At 45.1% G+C, this 19,212-nt stretch overlaps 1 long non-coding RNA gene across 6 annotated transcripts; it reads right to left on the bottom strand.

The window, feature by feature from the left end:
* Window positions 1–553: 553 nt before the first annotated feature.
* LOC147372863 (uncharacterized) lies at window positions 554–18,696 on the bottom strand. Of its 6 annotated transcripts, none has more exons than XR_015164336.1 (4): window positions 17,744–17,992; window positions 14,887–15,025; window positions 2,917–3,393; window positions 554–670 (listed from the first exon to the last, which is right to left on the bottom strand). It is a non-coding gene; the product is annotated as an uncharacterized LOC147372863 (long non-coding RNA). The 6 variants fall into 6 exon arrangements; XR_015164337.1 differs by lacking the exon at window positions 554–670 and adding an exon at window positions 18,391–18,696 and having other exon boundaries at window positions 2,773–3,393; window positions 17,744–17,889; XR_015164334.1 differs by lacking the exons at window positions 554–670; window positions 2,917–3,393 and adding exons at window positions 9,813–10,572; window positions 18,391–18,695 and having other exon boundaries at window positions 17,744–17,889.
* Window positions 18,697–19,212: the final 516 nt, after the last annotated feature.

Genomic DNA, 19,212 nt, shown 5'->3' with positions numbered 1-19,212 from the left:
GGGTGCAGAGAGAGCAGGGTCACGCAGAGGAGGGAAGGGGGAGGGAGGGACTGTGGAGGGGGAAGGGGTGACCATTCCGGGAGGAAGGTTGTAGGGAATGAACTATTTGCATAAACAAAACCAAAAAAGAAAAAAAAAACAATTCTGTTTCGGTTTAGTTTTGGTTGTGAAATGCCTGATGGTGCTGCCACCTGCTGGCCTTCAGGGTAAGGGCTAGAGAAGGTTCTGCATTTTTAGGGACAGAAAGCCTTGGGTTGGAGGCCCAGATGTCCCTTTCTAAACCTGATGGGAATCCCGCCCCCTTCCTCAGGGCCCTTTCTGGTGACTGCAGCTGAGTGTTCCGGGTTCCTACCCAAAGAGCAGTGGAAATTGCAGTTGAGGGGGTTTTGTGACCCTCTCTTCTCCTTTAACCCCAGTCCTTAGTTAGCCAGAAGCTCTGGTACAGGAATGACCAGGGTTCAGTGCCCAGGATAATGGGACTGGAGCAAGGATTAGAGACGGGGAGTGTAGGAGGGCACAGAGGAGAGAGAAGCTTGCTTGACCTGGGGTCCTGCCCTGCTTCCCTCAGCAATGACACTTAGAGGGAACTTACCTGAAGCTCTAGTAGTTAAAAATCCGTGTTTCCAATCCCTGGTCAGAGAACTAAGATCCCACATGCCATGTAGTGCAGCTAATAAAGAAATTTTAAAAAATGACAAGTAGTGACCCCAAAGCACCACTAGGGTCTGTTTTAAGACCCTCCCTGGACTTCCCTGGTAGTCCAGGGATTAAGACACCCAGCTTCCCAGGCAAGCAGCATGGTTTTGATCCCTGGTCAGGGTACTAAGATCCCAGCGAAAAAAAAGAAAAAGGCCCTTCCTCCCCGCTCAATGGACTCAGGCATGCTAATGAGCTTGTCCCAGAAGGTAATGGCACCCCACTCCAGTACTCTTGCCTGGAAAATCCCATGGACAGAGGAGCCAGGTAGGCTGCAGTCCACGGGGGTCACTGAGGGTCGGACACGATTGAGCGACTTCACTTTCACTTTTCACTTTCATGCATTGGAGAAGGAAATGGCAACCCACTCCAGTGTTCTTGCCTGGAGAATCCCAGGGACGGGGGAGCCTGGTGGGCTGCTGTCTATGGGGTTGCACAGAGTTGGACACAACTGAAGTGACTTAGCAGCAGTAGCAGCTTAGGGAAACAAGGGCAGCTGAGGATGGGATGGAGACATCCTTTTATCCTCAGCATCTGGTCCAGAGTGTGAACCCCTGAAGGTCTTGGCACCAGGGGCTGGGCAAACAGGCTGGCTGTGGACCACCAGTTGTGGATGTGACTGGTAATGGAAGTAAAGTCTGATGCTGTAAAGAACAATATTGCGTAGGAACCTGGAATGTTAGGTCCAAAATCAAGGTAAATTGGAAATGGTCAAACAGGAGATGGGGCAAGAGTGAACACTGACATTTTAGGAATCAGTGAACTAAAATATTTAGAACAGGAATGGGAGAGTAGGAGGAGGAGTAAGTCAGATGACCATTGTATCTACAACAGTGGGCAAGATGCCCTTAGAAGAACTAGAGTAGCTCTCATAGTCAACGAAAAAGCCCAAAATGCAGTACTTGGGTGCAATCTCAAAAAAACACAGAATGCAAAGAAATAGAGGAAAACAATAGAATGGGAAAGACTAGAGATCTCTTCAAGAAAATTAGAGATACCAAGGGAATATTTCACACAAAAATGGGCACAATAAAGAATATGGTATGGACCTAACAAGCAGAAGATATTAAGAAGAGGTGGCAAGAATACACAGAAGAACTATACAAAAAAGATCTTTATGACCCAGATAACTACGATGGTGTGATCATTCGCCTAGAGCCAGACAACCTGGAATGGGAAGTCAAATGGGTCTTCGGAAGCATTACTACAAACAAAGCTAATGAAGGTGATGGAATTCCAGTTGAGCTCTTTCAAATCCTAAAAGATGATGCTGTGAAAGTGCTGCACTCAATATGCCAGCAAATTTGCCAAACTCAACAGTGGCCACAGGACTGGAAAAGGTTAGTTTTCATTCCAATCCCAAAGAAAGGCAATGCCAAAGAATGTTCAAACTACTGCACACTTGCACTCATCTCACACGCTAGCAAAGTAATTTTGAAAATTCTCCACGCTTGCTGCAATAGTATGTGAACCGAAAACTTCCAGATGTTCAAGCTGGATTTAGAAAAAGCAGAAGAACCAGAGATCAAATTGCCAACATCTGTTGGATCATAGAAAAAGCAAGAGAGTTCCAGAAAAACATCTATTTCTGGTTTATTGACTATGCCAAAGCCTTGAACTGTGTGGATCACCACAAACTGTGGAAAATTCTGAAAGAGATGGGAATACCAGACCACCTGACCTGCCTCCTGAGAAATCTGTAGGCAGGTCAAGAAGCAACAGTTAGAACTGGACATGAAACAAACTGGTTCCAAATTGGGAAAGGAGTATGTCAAGGCTGTATATTGTCATCCTGCTTACTTATTTAACTTATATGCAGAGTACATCATGTGAAATGAAGTACATTTCATTTTGGGCTGGATGAAGCACAAGCTGGAATCAAGATTGCCAGGAGAAATATCAATAACCTCAGATATGCAGATGACACCACCCTTAATGCAGAAAGCAAAGAGGAACTGAAGAGCTTCTTGATGAAAGTGAAAGAGGAGAGTGAAAAAGCTGGCTTAAAACTCAACATTCAAAAAACTAAAATCATGGCATCTGGTCCTATCACTTCATGGCAAATAGATGGGGAAATAATGGAAACAGTGACAGACTTTATTTTCTTGGGCTCTAAAATCACTGCAGATGGTGACTGCAGCCATGAAATTAAAGACACTTGCTTCTTTGAAGAAAAGCTATGGTTAACCTAGATAGCATATTAAAAAGCAAAGACATTACTTTGCCGACAAAGGTCCATCTTGTCAAGTGAAAGTCGCTCAGTCGTTTTCCAGTCTTTGAGACTCCATGGAATTCTCCAGGCCAGAAACCTGGAGTGGGTAGCCTTTCCCTTCTCCAGGGGATCTTCCCAACCCAGGGATCCAACCCAGGTCTTCCAAATTGCAGGCTGATTCTTTACCAACTGAGCTAACATGGAAGCCCATCTAGTCAAAGCTGTGGTTTTTGCAGTAGTCATGTATGGATGTGAGAGTTGTCCATGTAGTCCATGGGGTAGCTTAGAGTCCACAGAGTCAGACATGACTCAACGACTGAACTGAACTGAAGGTCATCACTAAATGTAGTCTGAGAGCAGGCACACAGAAGAGGCCAGGTGGGTCCTGGTTGGAGGGTTTCTCCAGCAGGCTTGTTTGTTGGAGCCGAGGAGTGGATGTGCTGGCAAGGCTGATCCATGACATGACCCACGACATGATCTGTGCCCTGTCAGGTGAGGAAGGACAAAAGATAGGGGAGAGGGTGAGGGCCAGATCAGGGGGCAAGAAAGAGGGGGCATCTAGGGACTTACTTGGGGGTCCAGTGGTTAAGACTTCACCTTCCAATGCAGGGGGCAAGGGTTTGAACCATGGTTGGGGAGCTAGGATCTCACATGCCTTGTGGTAAAAAAAACCCAAAACATAAAACAGAAGCAATATTGTAACAAAGTCAATAAAAACTTTAAAAATAGTCCACACACACAAAATCTTTAAAAAGAAAGAGTTGGCATCTTGTCTAGCAAATGCAAGTTAATATCTGGATGGCAGTGTGTGTGTGTGTTGTGTGTTCACCGTGAGGGTAGGATGGCAGATGTGCGCGAAGAAGAGGTGGTTCAAGAAGGGAAGTCTTGGCAGAAGCTCTCCCATCTGTCTTAGGGGTTCTGTCCTGGGATCATGTAACATGACTGGACCTCATTAGCCCAGCCCCAGCCTGACCTGCACTCTGCCCAACCACACACAACAACCTTGACTTATACACAGTGTTACGCTTTCCTGGTGGATCAGCTGTAAAGAATCTGCCCCTTGTAGGAGACCCGAGTTCAATACCTGGTTTGGGAAGATCCCTTGGAGGAGGCAATGGCAACCCACTCCAGTTTTCCTGCCTGGAGAATTACATGGACAGAGGAGCCCGGCAGGCTATAGTTCATAGTGTCACAAACAGGTGGACATGACTGAATGACTTAACACTTTCAGTTCCTTCATATGTTGTGTTATACCCTTGACAGAAAGAAGAAATGGCCATGTGACGATTACTCATGAACTTGTTTTGAAACCAGTATTGAAGACACTGTTATATTGATCATGCCTTTTATGATTTGATTCTGGGGAGAAAAAAGTTTCTTAAGGTAATGTAAGTTTTTCCTCTGAGGATATATTTATATCTATATAACTGTATCAGTTCAGTTCAGTCTCTCAGTCATGTCCGACTCTTTGCAACCCCATGGACTGCAGCATGCCAGGCTTCCCTGTCCGTCACCAACTCCTGGGGCTTGCTCAAACTCACGTCCATCGAATTGGTGATGCCATCCAACCATCTCTTCCTCTGTCGTCCCCTTCTCCTCCTGCCTTCAATCTTTCCCAGCATCAGGGCCTTTTCCAATGAGTCAGTTCTTCACATCAGGTGGTCAAAGTATTGGTGTTTCAGCCCCAGCATCAATCCTTGCAATGAATATTCAGGACTGATTTCCTTTAGGATTGACTGGTTTGATCTCCTTGAAGTCCAAGGGACTCTCAAGAGTTTTCTCCAACACGACAGTTCAAAAGCATCAATTCTTCAGAGCTCAGCTTTCTTTATAGTCCAATTCTCACATCCATACATGACCACTGGAAAAACCATAGCTTTGACTAGATGGACATTTGTCAGCAGAGTAGTGTCTCTTCTTTTTAATATGCTCTGCTTTTAATGTCTCTGCTTTTTAATCTTTTAATATGCTGTTTAGATTTAACTATATACCTGTACCTATATCTGTATCTACCTCTATCTATATCTAGATATGTCTAGATCAGAATATATTGACACATACATATAGATTCCACTGTTTGCTAAATTTTATTGAGTATATATTAGTTTTATTTATCTATTTTGATGATTGAAAAAATGATACAAGTTTCTCCCTGCCAAGGCAAAAATGTATATACCTAGATATAAAAATAAATAAGATAAATAAAATTAATATATGCTGATTAAATACAATTTAGCAAATAGTGGAGAATAGGGGGAAACAAAACAGACAAAATAACACTAAAGGTAACTCAGTTTAATATTTTGGGCATTTGGTACTGTGTATAGGTTTCAGCTGTCTGTGGCTCTGGAGTAACACCTGAGAAACGACTAAGACTAGGTTAGAAAGGCCATGTTTGACTAAAAAAACTGGGTTTCAAAAGTGGTGGACCTGAGGGAATTTCCTGGTGCTCCCGTGGTTAGGACTCTGGGCCTTCAATGCTATGGACCTGGGTTCAATCCCTGGTTGGGGAGCTAAGATCCCAAATTTCATGACTCAGCCAAAAAACTGAAAAAGCAAAACAACCAAAAATCCCAAATGGTGGACCTGAACCCTCATCTGTTGCTGGTGTTGCTGGTAAAACGGTGCAGTCGCCGTGGGAAACAGCATGGCAGAGCCTCAAAGAGTTACACAGAGTTAGGACATGTGTGTGTGTGTGTGTGTGCGTGCGCGCGCGCACGCGCGCGTGTGTGCGCTCAGTCGTGTCCGACTCTTTGCAACCCCATGGACTGTAGTGCCCCAGGCTCCTCTATCCATGCAATTCTCCAGGCAAGAATACTGGAGTGAGTTGCCATTTCCTCCTCCAGGGGATCTCCCCGTCTTATAGATCGCATCCTTGTTTGCTGTGTCTCTGGCATTGCAGATGGATTCTTTACTGCTGAGCTACCGGGGATGTGAACCAGCAATTCCAGTAGAGAACTGAAGACTCTTAAAATAGAAATTTGTACAGGAATGCTCACTGCAGCAATATCCATAAAAAGCAAATAGTGAAAATGATCCAAATATCAACCCATCGCTGAATGCGTAAACAAAATGTATTTCACCCACACAGTGGAATTCTATTCAGATGTGAAAAGAAATGGAGTACTGACACCCATTACAGCGCGGGTGAACCTGGAAAGCATCACACTAACTGCGTGAAGCCAGGCACAAAAGCCATTATAGGATTCCCTTGAGATGCCATGTCCAGAACAGGCAAGTCCACAGAGATAGAAAGTGGTTAGTGGTTGCCAGAGGACTGGGAGAAGGTAGAGTTGGAGTCTCTTTTGGGGATGATGGAAATGTTCTAGAATAAGTGCTAATGGTTGCACAAATCGTGAACATGCTAAAATGACTGAATTGTGCACTTTAGTGATTTTTATGTTATATGAACTTTACATTACACACACACAAAATGCTTTAAAACAATGCTAGGCTTTCAGGCACTATAGCATCAAGGTAGGGAGATATTTGGGGGAAGAGAGCCTGTCTGTGTATCCTTAAAGCAGACCATGTCAATAGAGGGTTTTCTCTTATTTCAGCTCATCTGTTCCTGTTCCTCTTTCATTTTCCATCTGGTTAACTTCCCTCTGGCTTTTCCTTTCCGGGTTATCCCTTGACCCTCAAGAAGAAGGGGTGTGCTCCTTGCTTCTCCTTTTCTGGGCCTTCTTGGTTCCCCTTTCCTTCCTCACTTTCTCCCTCTCCTTCCCCCTTTCTATTCTAAGGCTGTCAGGCACCCACAGGCCCATTCGCAGCTGAGGCCCTTCTGGTCAGGAAACTAAGATCCCACAAGCTACATGCTGTGGCCAATGTATATATATAATTTATATATTTTTAATTGAATGAAAAATGTCAAATTTAAAACATTGTGACTATTATGCAACACACACACACACCCCCCACAGTATTTATATTCTCGTGGCCTTGAATGCCTTAGGAAGAATATCCAGGAATAGAGAACAGGGAAGGATGTGAGACCCTCAGAGAGGTTAAATAACTTTCCAAAAATCACACAGCTAGAAGCAGCTACTAAATGGTCTGAACTCACTGGTGCACTCATTTAGTCATTCATTCCTCAGATACTCACAGAACTTACTTCTTTTATCTAAAAAATATTATGTTATTGATGTATAATTGATTTACAATGTTGTGTTAATTTCTGCTGTACAGCACAGTAATTCAGTTTTATATATATATTCTTTTTCATATTCTTTTCTGTGACAGTATGACAGGATATTGAATATAGTTCCCTGTGCCACACCTTAGGACCTTGTTGTTTATCCATTGAGCACTGTACTTGATTGCAAGAAACCGAAATCAACTCTGGTAGATTGTAGCAGAAGAGGGATTTATTAAAGGGGTCCTGGGATGCTTTTAGAAGTGCCAGGAGAGCTGGGGAGCCAGGTGTGGACACGTCACAGCAGGAGCAGTGGACACAGTGTGGCTGCCACTGTCCCTGCCATGTCCTGGTCACTTCACCTTGCGAGGCTCACCCACTGGGGCAGGCTGCTGGGTGCTGCCTGCAAGCCCCAGCTCCTCCTCCATCTTAGGGTGGCTACCACTGTCCCCAGAGGTTCTGTAGGGCCTGCTTCTTGGCGTTACTGCTTCTGGACTCAAAGTCTAGACAGTGTCTCTGATGAACAGAGCCTGAGTGTATGGCTTCCTCCAGAGCTGACAGACTGCTGAGGGACCTGCTTCCTGCATGTGCATCTTCTCTCCTGGGAAATGGGCTCTGTTCTCAAGTCTCACAATGAGGAGATCCCCAAATGTGGTAAAGATGTTTCGATGTTGGGCAGCCAGGGGAACACCTAAAGGTCCTTTTTCCATCAACTGCGTGAATGATGCAGCTAGACATGGAGCATGCAAAGGTGAGTCACACCTAGAACCTACCTGCAGACACCTCACAGACTCAGAATTCCCTTCCTTTCAACTTGTAGTTATTTGCTACCACAGTTTGAAAAGCCCTCTCACTCTTTGTTTCTTTAGGTCGTTCTGACAGACAGGCCGTGTAAGGTAGACAGAACTGACATTCTCTCTATTTCATCCTTGAAGAAGCTAAGAAGTTCGATGATGAGCCCAAGGTCCCTCTGCTGGTGAGTGGCAGAGTGGAGACTTGGCCTGTCCTCTGATTCCAAGCCCTGTGTCAGCCGGAAGCAAGACATGATCACAAATATCATGCTTCATTGGTTCCTGGGCATGTGGCTTTCCCTCTGTATTTTTTTTTTTTTTTAATGTGAACAGAACCAGCCCTCTTTATTTTTAACTTTTCATCACACACATTTTCAAACACACACTGAAAAAATAATATAATAAACTCCCACTACCCACCATTTCAATAATTATAACTGAAAGCTTGCTGCTACGAGATGTGAATGATGCTGGAATTCTTGGCCTCTGGAGAGGAGGAATTCAATCCGGGGCTAGGGATAAGACTTGATCACTCAGAACTTTTTGTGTAATAAAGTTTTATTAAAGTATAGAGGAGACAGAGAAAGCTTCTGACACAGGCATCAGAAGGGGACAGAAAGAGTGTCCCCTTGCTTGTTTTTAGCAAGGAGTTATATACCTATTAGCAAGCTGCTAATTAGAGAAAGGAAATGCCTCAAAACTGAGAAAGTCACACCAGGCCCCTCACCCACAACATGCATTTTGAGATAGCTTGGCACAAGATGAGTCATCCCTGGGCTATAAAACATATGACATGAATCTTGAAGACAGGCAGATTTCCAAGCAAGTACATGGTTCATTAACATAGCTTAAGAAAACATTTTCATAAGAAAAACGCAGTGGTTAGCTCAAGGATTGAGAGAAAGTTAAGTTCCAGGGGAACCAGGTGTCGCCATGACAACACAAGATTAGAAGAAAAAAAACTAATGTCTGCCACTTGGAGTTTTATTTCCTCTTGCCACTTGGGGACCTCTGGCCTCCCTACCAAGGATATTAATGCTCTCATTTTCCCATTTTCTCTTAGGAGAATTATGTTGCCAAGGGAAAGGGGCAGTGTTCTCATTCCATAACTGCTTCTGAGCTGGTAAGGGGTGTTGTCCCTAAATTATTGAGGCAACATATTCTCCTATGGGGCTTCCCTCATAGCTCAGTTGGTAAAGAATCTGCCTGCAATGCAGCAGACCTGGGTTCAATTCCTGGGTCGGGATGATCCCCTGGAGAAGGAAATGGTAACCCATTCCAGTATTGTTGCCTGGAGAATCCCATGGACAGAGGAGCCTGGCAGGCTACAGTCCATGGGGTTGCAAGAGTCAGACACGACTTAGCAACTAAAGAGATACTCCTAAGCTGTCTGTTGAGGGTCTCTGATTCAGGGACCCAAAGTAATAGTTGGAGGAGGCTGTGGCACTCGCAGGAGACTGAATAACCATAACTTTATGCAGCTAGAAACAAATCCAGCTACACAGTTACAGGTGCAGGGAGCAAACAGCAAAAACAGAACGATCAGCAAAGTTAAAAGTCACATTATGTCCATAAAGGTACAAAGGGTCACACCAGTCCATTTTAGGACTGTTAGATGTCATTAGATTAAGAAGAGATATCACATATGATTGTTGTTGGCAAAGGTAGTCGTGGACTTGGAAAAAGTCCTTTCCCTGGTGTGGAGATGTCTACCACGGGAAACCTTCCATTGATGAGGAGGGGAGCACTCTGCAGACCCAGCAATTGGACAGATTGTGGAATGAGGTGTAGGAATGAGCCCAGGACAGGAAGGCGTTGTCTGGAGGGTCAAACGGCAAACTCAGGATTTTTGGAATCAGCAAAAGCAGGCCCACATAGATTACGAGACCCATCTATTGCAGGAAGGGGGACCCCTTCCAGGGCCCAAAACTGGGCTGTTGTCTAACACACGGAAATGAATTTTCCGAGGAGACACATGTGCTGACAAAGCAAGAGATTTTATTGGGAAAGGGCACAGGGATGGAGAGCAGTAGGGTAAGGGAACCCAGGAGAACTGCTCTGCCGCGTGGCTTGCAGTCTCGGGTTTTATGGTGATGGGATTAGTTTCTGGGTGGTCTTTGACCAATCTTTCTAATTCAGAGTCTTTCCTGGTGGCGCACACATGGCTCAGCCAAGACGGATGCTAGCGAGAGGGATTCTGGGAAGTGGACGGACACGCGGTGTCTCCTTTCAGCCTTTCCTGAACTCTTCCGGTTGGTGGTGGCTGATTAGTTCCGTATTCCTTATCAGGATCTCCTGTCATAAAACAACTCATGCAAATGGTTACTATGGTGCCTGGCCAGGGTGGGCGGTTTCAATCAGTGTGCTTCCCCTAACACATCTGGTAAAGGCCTTCCCAGAGAGGCTTGAGAGATTGCCCCCCCAGGTCCCAATGTCTTTATTATCAGAATCTTGGTTCCTGGCTCAAACAGCATTGTTTGACTCAGAGGATGGAGTCAAACAGAGTTCCTGTAACGTCTGTTGAAAAGGTAAAAGTTGAGTTACATAGTTAGTTAATTCCAAGGCTTTAGGAAAACTCTGGGTGTAAGCCTTTAAGAATTTTTCATTGAGCCTTTTCAGGAATTATTAATCTTCCATCCTCAGACTGTATCCTTCCTTTTCCATTAATCTTTGTTCCTCTTTTATTTATCTTTTTAATTCTTCTTCTGTATATTGAGATTCTTCCTGTTCAACCAGACCTGTCCAGAACAAGGGTATCTGTAGTGAAAGGGGTTCCTTCGTAAAGGAGTTCAAAAGGGATTCAGCAGTTAGCCAGCTGATTACCCTGATTTACTTCCATCCCATTTGTGCCCTTTGCAATGCAGAACAGCTACTTTCTTAGGCCATCAAAAGTCTTTCAATCTCTTTGAAATGTTTAATAGGTTCTCATGTTGCTTTTATTCCATATTGCAGCAGGAGCATGTAAAGTCAAATAAGCAAATGGAGTCAGCGTAAATATTTACTCGCTAACCTTTGCTTAACTCTAGAGCTCCGGTCACAGCCACAAGCTCCGCTAACTGAACATTCATCCCTGGGAGGCGGGGCGGGGGGAAAGAGACTTTTCTTCTAAAACCTGTTCAACTATCACCATGGCATAACCTCTTTTCCATTTCCCATCCTGCACAAAGGAACTGTCATCCAAACATTAACTTTAGAGTTTGAGATTTCACTCACATCAGAAGTCAGCACAGTGAGACTTCGCCCATTAATAAACTTAAGAGCTTTAGGCATTAGCAAAACAATAGTAGCAATTACCCTTAAGCAATGTGGCCAAAGCCTTTTTCTCCCCAGTAACTCTCATCCTGTGGAACCTGCAGAAGAGCAGCTTGAAGAGCCTTAAAAGCCTTTTGAGTCTCTGCAGACCAAACCAGCTTGTTGGTTTGGGCCTGCTGAGTTTCAGTTATAAGTTTATATAAAGGGTGGACAAGTTCCCCATAACCCAGAATCCAAATGTGGCAACAGCCTGTGATGCCCCCCAATACTCTAAGTTGTCTTAAAGTCATAGGTTGTTGATGATTAATATAGGCTTAATTCTCTTGGGGCCTATGGCCATCGTCCCTTCTAGAAAAGAAAGCATCTTTCACATCAATGACTGAAGAATATTTGGCTTATTTAGGAATTTCAGACAATGCAGTATAAAGATTAGGCACCTCGAGGTGTAAAGGAACCACAGCCCCATTTGTTATTGTGACTCTTGAACTAATCTCCATTTATCATTTGACATTTTTATACCCAAGATAAAAGCATGGCATGGACTGTTACAGGGAATTAATTGTCCCTGCTCCTTTAAATTCTCAGCGGTGGGTTGTAACCCTTTCTTCATTTTGGGTTTCAGTAACTACTGCTTTTGATGTGGAAATAGATGAGGGTCTTTGGGCTTGACAATGACAGGAATAGCAGTCTGTGCTTGACCCGCAGTTTTTCCATCAGCCCATTCTCTAGGATTTACATTTTGTCCAATTAATGGGAGAGAAAAAGAGGGCTCCATATTCATGAAAACAGAGGCATGGAGCTTGCTCAGTATATCCTTCTCCAAAGGGGTGAGGGACACTCCGGCACAATCAGAAATTTGTGTGGAAACAGCAGAGTTTCAGTTGCAGCTTAGAGGACAACTGAAATAATAATGTTTGCTCTTCCAGACAGCCCCATTACAGTAGTGGATCAGGGAGAAAGTGGGCCAGGGGCTTCAGTAAGCATGGAGTAAGTTGCCCCAGTGTCTAAAAGGAAATCGACTGATTTGCGCTTCCCCGCCTCCTCTCCCCCGCCCCCGCCAGTTATTAATACCTGTGGTTCCTCAGGTGTAATTAAGATAAGAGCTTGTGTGGGGACCCCCGGGCACCTCCAGTCCTGATTTTCTTGCAAGTCCGACCCCTGGGGCCCATGCCTCAGAGGGCAGTCTCCTCTCCAGTGTGGCCCTTTGAAGACCTGACATGGAGCTGGGGGTGACTTAGACACCTGAGAGCAACCTCACTTAAGAGGCCCCTCCTTTCCACAGTAATAGCAAGTCCATCCCTTTTCACCTGGGTCCCTCTGGGCATTTTCCTCTGGCTGTTTTAGAGCAGATCTGAGAGCCATTGCCCAGGCTTCAGTCTTTCCTGGTCTTTTTCTGCCTCTTCTCCTCCTCCTACCTGCCATAACAAACTGTCTGAGCCACTTGCAACAGGTTATCAAAGGCTGATTTGGTTCATACGCCTGTTTTAGGAGCTTAGTGGATATCTGGAGCCAGCTGAGTGAGAAGTCTCTCTTTTAACATCATTCTTCCCTTTGCAATTTAGAGGTCAATCTCAGTGAATCTGTGAAGGGCTTCCTGCAGTCTATCTAGGAATTTACCAGGAGCTTCCTTTTTTCCCTGTTCTGTGTTAGTCAATTTGGCAAAAAGTCTTAGCGTGCACCCACTTGAGTCCTGACAAGAACACATCTGACAAAGTGACTCTGGTCCCCATCTTTCTTTAGCCATGTTATAATCCCAGTCTGACTCTGTTCTGTTTTGGGGACCGTCTGATTCCCAGTAGAGAAGGTGGCTGTCTTGCCCTCTCCTTTTTCTGCTGATTCATTACCAAGCCATTTATCTCCATAGGCAACAGCTTTTCCTCCAAACTCAAGTTTTGGAGTTGGGAGTTAGTGTCTGTAATAAGACACAGATTATGTCTCTCCAGGTAAGGTCATAAAGTAAAGTTAATTCCATAAAGGCGTCTATATACTTTTTGGATCCTCTAAACAGTCTCAACTGCAATTGGAACTGTTTGAATTTCTACTGAGACTGAGGCAACCCCTCCTGGAAGGGTGTCCTGACTCTCAACTTGCTTAGTTAGGAGCCCCAGAAATGGGCAAAGTAAGAGGACAGGAGGGAGCTGAAGATTTCACGCCCAAATCTGCACCCTTAAGACACAAGTCTGGCGTGTCTTGCAGAGAGAAAGAGCAATACATATGGCACTTCTGCCCATTTTTCTTGTTTTTTTACAGAGCCAGGCTAACTGTAAAACAGTTATTATAATTAAGAGACCCTTCAACTGGCCAGCATCCCCCATCTTCCAAAGGATACTGTGACCATTCAGTATCGCAGAACATAAGGCATGTCTTTTTAAACTCTGGAGATCTAATTTGTTCCAGTTTTTTTTTAAATACATTTTAAAGGGGGTAGTTCTGGAACTGCTAGCTCCCATCTGTAAGAGAGAAAAAAGTGGCATCTACAGCCTTGCCTTTTTTTTTTTTTTTTTACTGGAGACATCCCTCCCTGCTCTAGATGGGGGTGGAGACTGACTGTACCCTGAAGCTTTCCTTCCCTGTCAGATTTAGTCTGTCCATTACCGACACAGGCTCCTTCCTCGTCCCTCCTGGTTCTACCACCAAGGTGGGGTGGAGATGCACAGGGGTAGACCTGATGGCATCCAAGATTGAAGTCCAGTTCCTCACCATTAAAACCTTTGCCTGATTTTTTTTTTTTTCTTTCTCTGATGCCACCTGGCGTGCAACAGAGTAGCCTTCCAGAATGCCTCCCAAGCTAGGACCCCTAGGGGAAGCATCTGCCCTCCGTGTGCAGGTGCACATTCCTGAGCGCAGTCCTGACTGCAGTAGAAGTGGTGAGTCATAAGGGAGTGAACAACAGCCAGGATGTCCCTTCTGAGTGTCACCACATCAGTATATGTGATAGCAAAAGAGGCGGTGATGGCCAGCCAGAGAGAAAAAAGTGATTTTTGTCCTCAAGTTATTAAGGCCAATCCTTCCAGTTCATTCCACAGATTCCACAAAAAGAATACTTAAGGAGTTGAGACAAAAGCCACCAGAGAGCCTCCTCTGGTCCACTAAGACCTAGCGCTATCAAAGGAAGAAGCCCATTGCACTTCCAAACCGACCAGAGCCTGGGATTCCCAATCTGTGTCCTCAAAACCCCATGATCACCAGCAGTGATTCTATCCACATAGATTGGAGGGACAGCCATGGCAAAGATTCACTTTTAGGTCACAGGTCCCCTAGGCAGGCAGCCAAAAGAGTGACCTCTAGCCTGAGAGATGTTCCTGGAGCTAGAATTCCACCTCATTCCTTATTATGTTCTTGTAACTTATGGTTCCTAGCAAGGCCAGGTGCTTCCAAAGTTGGGATCTAAGTAAAAGTACATAGTAAGAGTGGATCACAAGTCCCTTGAAAGTCTATAATTTGACAGATTAGGTTAGTACTTCTAATTCCCAGGCAGTTATGAAATGGTCAAAGAGACCAGAAAGTTTGACCAAGAAAGGAGGGTTCCATCCACACGCTTCATTCATCTCTGGCTGCTCCCCCAGAGGAGTCATTGGGTGCCTCTTGACATTAGCAGGTCAGTATATCCCCCAATGATTCTGCCATAAACCATATGAGGTTGCCATGGAACCACAGATTAGGACACAACTCCTGCTTCACACTTGTTTGTGCATTTCTTTCAATCAGTCACACACACAGGCACACTGTACAGTTAGCAAAGTAAAGCAGAAAACGTGTTTACTAGGAGAACAAAGAACTAGAGCTCTGAATGTCTTTACCTTGTCCTGAAACCAGACGAGACCCCAAGATGAAAGGTTGCTGCTAGGAGCCGTGAACAAAGCCGGGATTCTTGGCCTCTGGAGGAGAGCAATTCGATCCAGGGCTATTTCCTCCTGCTGTTGGGGACCTCTGGCCTCCCTACAAAGGCGATTAACACTCTCATAACCTATGGCCAATTTTGTTTCATTGATAATCCCCACTCACCCAATCTTCATCCCTAGTATTTTAATTTAATTTAATTTAATTTTCCAGAACGTCCTTGACCAGGGATTGAATTCATGCCCCCTGAAGTGGAAGCAATGAGTCTTAACCACTGGACCACTGAGAAAGTCCCATGTTCATCCCCAGTGTCTTAAAACAAATAGAATTCCCTAAAAAATGGGACTCTAAACTTAACAATCATACACATCACATACTGTTCCCTCTTTCATCACCTCACCAAGACACTAGATATGGTATGGCATCATTTTATGCCAGTTTGAAGTAGCATAACAAAAACATCAACAAAGTCTCAGTTTAGATGCTAATTACAAATTATTTTTTAAATACCAAGAATTGTGCCATTATTAAAAGTTGAATAATTTCAGAGTTGGTGAGCAAGTAAGTCTCTTTATGTTTTTGTCATCACAGCTGCTCAACAGAAATGCCGACCCAACTTCATGATCATTCCACTTGTATGGTTTGGAATGGAATAATTTTCGTGACTATTTTTCAGATTTACACTTGCCATTATTTTAATGTAAAACTGTTTTTAATAGCTCAAACAGTCCACCAAGTATTGACATTTATATTTAAAAACTCTCTCCCAGGGACTTCCCAAGCTGTCCAGTGGTTAAGACTTCACCTTCCAGGGAAGGAGTGTAGGTTCCATCCCTGGTTGAGGAGCTAAGATTCCAAATGCATTGTGGCTAAAAAAACCAAAACATAAAACAGAAGCAATATTGTAACAAATTCAATAAAGACTTAAAAAGTGGTCCACATCAAAACAAAAAAAACAAATGAACAAAAAAACACAGCTCACTGCCATGTCAATAACTCTGGAATAGATGTTAATGTGATAAATTGCTCTGAAGAAGGCCAAACCCCACAATATCCAGCATTGTTTGTTTAGAACACTTCTGAATTTGAATGCATCTTGGAATCAATGATATGGGACAGTTTATTTGGCAACTTAAAAAATTCCTAGGGGTATGTCAAATAAGGGGGCATTTTCAGTGGATGAAGTTTCCTTTTCATTGGAATGCAGTCCCTAAGACAGGGGTAGAAAGTGACAAAGGACAGGAGGAGCGCTGGGGGAGTCGGGAGGCTCTGATGAGGAGGTGAATAGGTCCACCACCCCTTGTTCCCTTATCTGAAGCTCTAAATTCCAAAAGGCTCTGGAATCAAAGTGTTTCATTTTTGTTTTTTTTCCCCCATGTTTGGCACCAAAACCTAACCTAAACTGACTTAAAGTAATTTATAAATAGAATATGTAATGATAACTAATTGGTAACTTAATTCTACATATTGTGAGGATCAATCTGTTTAGCTGCAGAGATATTAATGTTTGATGATGGAGCATTATTCCAGCCCCTTGGAAGGAAGTGCAGGAGGAGATGTTAGCTATTGGGTCTCTATACCCGGGGGAGTCTTTTTTGGGGGGGCATGTTTTGAGGCATGGGGAATCTTAGTTCCCCGACCAGTGATTGAACCTGAGTTCTCAGCAATGAGACCTGGGGACCCTACAATGAACTGCCAAGGAATTCCCTGCGCTGGTTTTTCCAAAAGCCACAAAACCTTGAGTTTTGAAGCATATGTGGACCTAAGGGTTATGGGTAAAGGACACTGGATTGTATCTGAATCTCACCTTGGTGGGTGGATATAATTTAGATGTGTAGTGAAGTGGAGGGGATTTCAGGAAGAGGAAAAAGCATCATTTCCTGGATGGATCTCAGTGTTAAGTCAGTATCCAGTGTCCAGATCTCAATGTAAGTCAGTATCCAGCCACTACATTTGCTTTAAAGGCGGAGATGGCCTGCATTTCTTTCTTTCTTTTTGTATTTCTAATTCTGTGTACTTTTCTTTTTTGCGAAAACTATTTATTTTATTTGTGTATTATTTATTTCCTTGGCTGCTCGGGGTCCTGACTGTGGCAGGCAGGGTCTTCCATCTTTTGAGGCATGCAGGATATTTCATGTGGCATGCGAACTCTTAGTTGTGGCATGTGGGGCAGTTCTCTGCCCAGGTATGGAACCCAGACACCCTGAATTGGGATCGAGATCCCAGGGAGATGTTCTAGGGGTGGGTGTGGTGGGTGAAAGGGGCGGCTGCTCTATGCAGCCACTGCACTGGGTGCTCCTCCCAGGGGCGGTGTCCAGTCCAGAGGTCATCACACTCCGCCCACCTCTCTCCCCAGCCTCCTCCCTGCTCTGTCCCCTCACTCCGTCCCCTTCTGGGATTGGGCTGGCTTGGGACCAGTTAACTGAAGGTAAGGGTCTCCAGTCATGGTCTCTGAAAGGGCTCCCACGTGCTCAGCAAGGCCTCTGGGAGAGACCACCTGTGGAAGAGGGTCTCAGGCACAGAGGCTGACCCTAGGCCGAGGGACCCCCGCCCCCACCTTGCTGCTCCCTATGAGCTGGAGGAGGAAGGCAGTGTGGCCTCACCTCCTGAGTCTGAGTCTCCTTTCTCCCTGGGAAAAGGGATGGGGCAAGCGTTTGCTAGTGTGCATGTGTGTGCACACGGGAGGAATAAGGTGTATGGGGAGGGGCAGGGTGCTCCCACCTCCCTGAGTAAGTCTGGGCACAGTGGTCCTCCCGTGCCCAGGATTCTTCCCTCTGGTGTCTCCCTCCCTCCTTGGTCCCCATCAGGCTTACTCACATTTCTCAAGGCCTGTTGTTGGATCCCTGACTCTTGTGACAAGGTCTTCATCCACTCTGCATCCAGGGAGAGCAGGGTCATGCAGAGGAGGGAAGGGGGAGGGACGGACTTTGGAGAAGGAAGGGGGAACCATTCTGGAAGGAAGACTGTAGGGAATGAACTATTTGCATACAGAAACCCCCCCCAAAATTTTCCCCGTTTAATTTAGTTTTGAAATCCCTGATTGTGCTGCCACCTGCTGGCCCACAGAGGGAAGGGCTAGAGATGCTTCCGCATTTTTAGGAACAGAAAAGCCTTGGGCTGGAGGCCCGGATGTCCTTTTCTAAATCTGATGGGTATTCCCCTCTTCCTCAAGGCCCTTTCTGGTGACTGCGGCTGTGTTCAGGGTTCAGGCTATGTTCAGGGTTCCTACCCAAAGAGCAGTGGAAATGGCAGTCTCTCTCCCTTAATCCCATTCTCCCTGTCCTTAGTCTGCCAGCAGCTGTGGTCCAGGAATGACCAGGGTTCAATGCCCAGGATAATGGGACAGGAACAGGGCTAGAGACCGGGAGTGCGGGGAGTACAGGAGGACGCAGAGGAGAGAGAAACTTGGTTGACCTGGGGCCCTGCTCTGCTTCCCTCAGCAATGACAAGTTGAGGAAACTTACCTGGCGGTATAGTGGCTAAAAATCCATGTTTCCAATGCAGAGGGAACAGGTTTGATCCCTGGTCAGGGAACTAAGATCCCACATGTCATGTGGTGCTTCTAATAAAGAAATTTAAAAAAATGACATGTTGAACAGGGACTGCCATGATCCCAAAGCACCACTGCTGCTGCTGCTAAGTTGCTTCAGTCGTGTCCGACTCTGTGTGTCCCCATAGATGGCAGCCCACCAGGCTCCCCCGTCCCTGGGATTCTCCAGGCAAGAACACTGGAGTGGGTTGCCATTTCCTTCTCCAATGCATGAAAGTGAAAAGTGAAAGTGAAATCGCTCAGTTGTGTCTGACTCTTAGCAACCTCATGGACTGCAGCCTACCAGATTCCTCTGTCCATGGGATTTTTCAGGCAAGAGTACTGGAGTGGGGTGCCATTGCCTTCTCCGATACATACAAAATATTCTTTTCCATTTTTCTCTCCTTCCTCCCTGCCTCCCTCCCTCCCTTCCTTCCTATTTACTTATTAACATATAGGTTTTGACAACAGGATGTATGGTATGTAATTTTTGTGTGCTCTGTTCACTACTGCTTAATGTCTAGCGCTCAATGAATATTTGTAAAATGAAAGCACCACTAGAGTCTATCTTAAGACAGGACTTCCCTGGTGGTCCAGTAAGAAAAGGCAAAGAGTCATGATACTGAAAGATGGACTTCCCAGGTCGGTACGTGCCCAATATGCTACTGGAGAAGAGCGAATGGACAGCTCCAGAAGGAATAAGAGGAAGAGCCAAAGTGGAAACAGTGTCCAGTTGTGGATGTGACTGGTGGTGAAA

This window comes from Bos grunniens, chromosome 5, assembly GCF_055505025.1.
Source record: "Bos grunniens cultivar Pamir isolate PY7600 chromosome 5, Bosgru_T2T1.0, whole genome shotgun sequence".
Classification (NCBI taxonomy): domain Eukaryota; kingdom Metazoa; phylum Chordata; class Mammalia; order Artiodactyla; family Bovidae; genus Bos; species Bos grunniens.
This window is presented reverse-complemented; position numbering and strand designations above follow the sequence as displayed.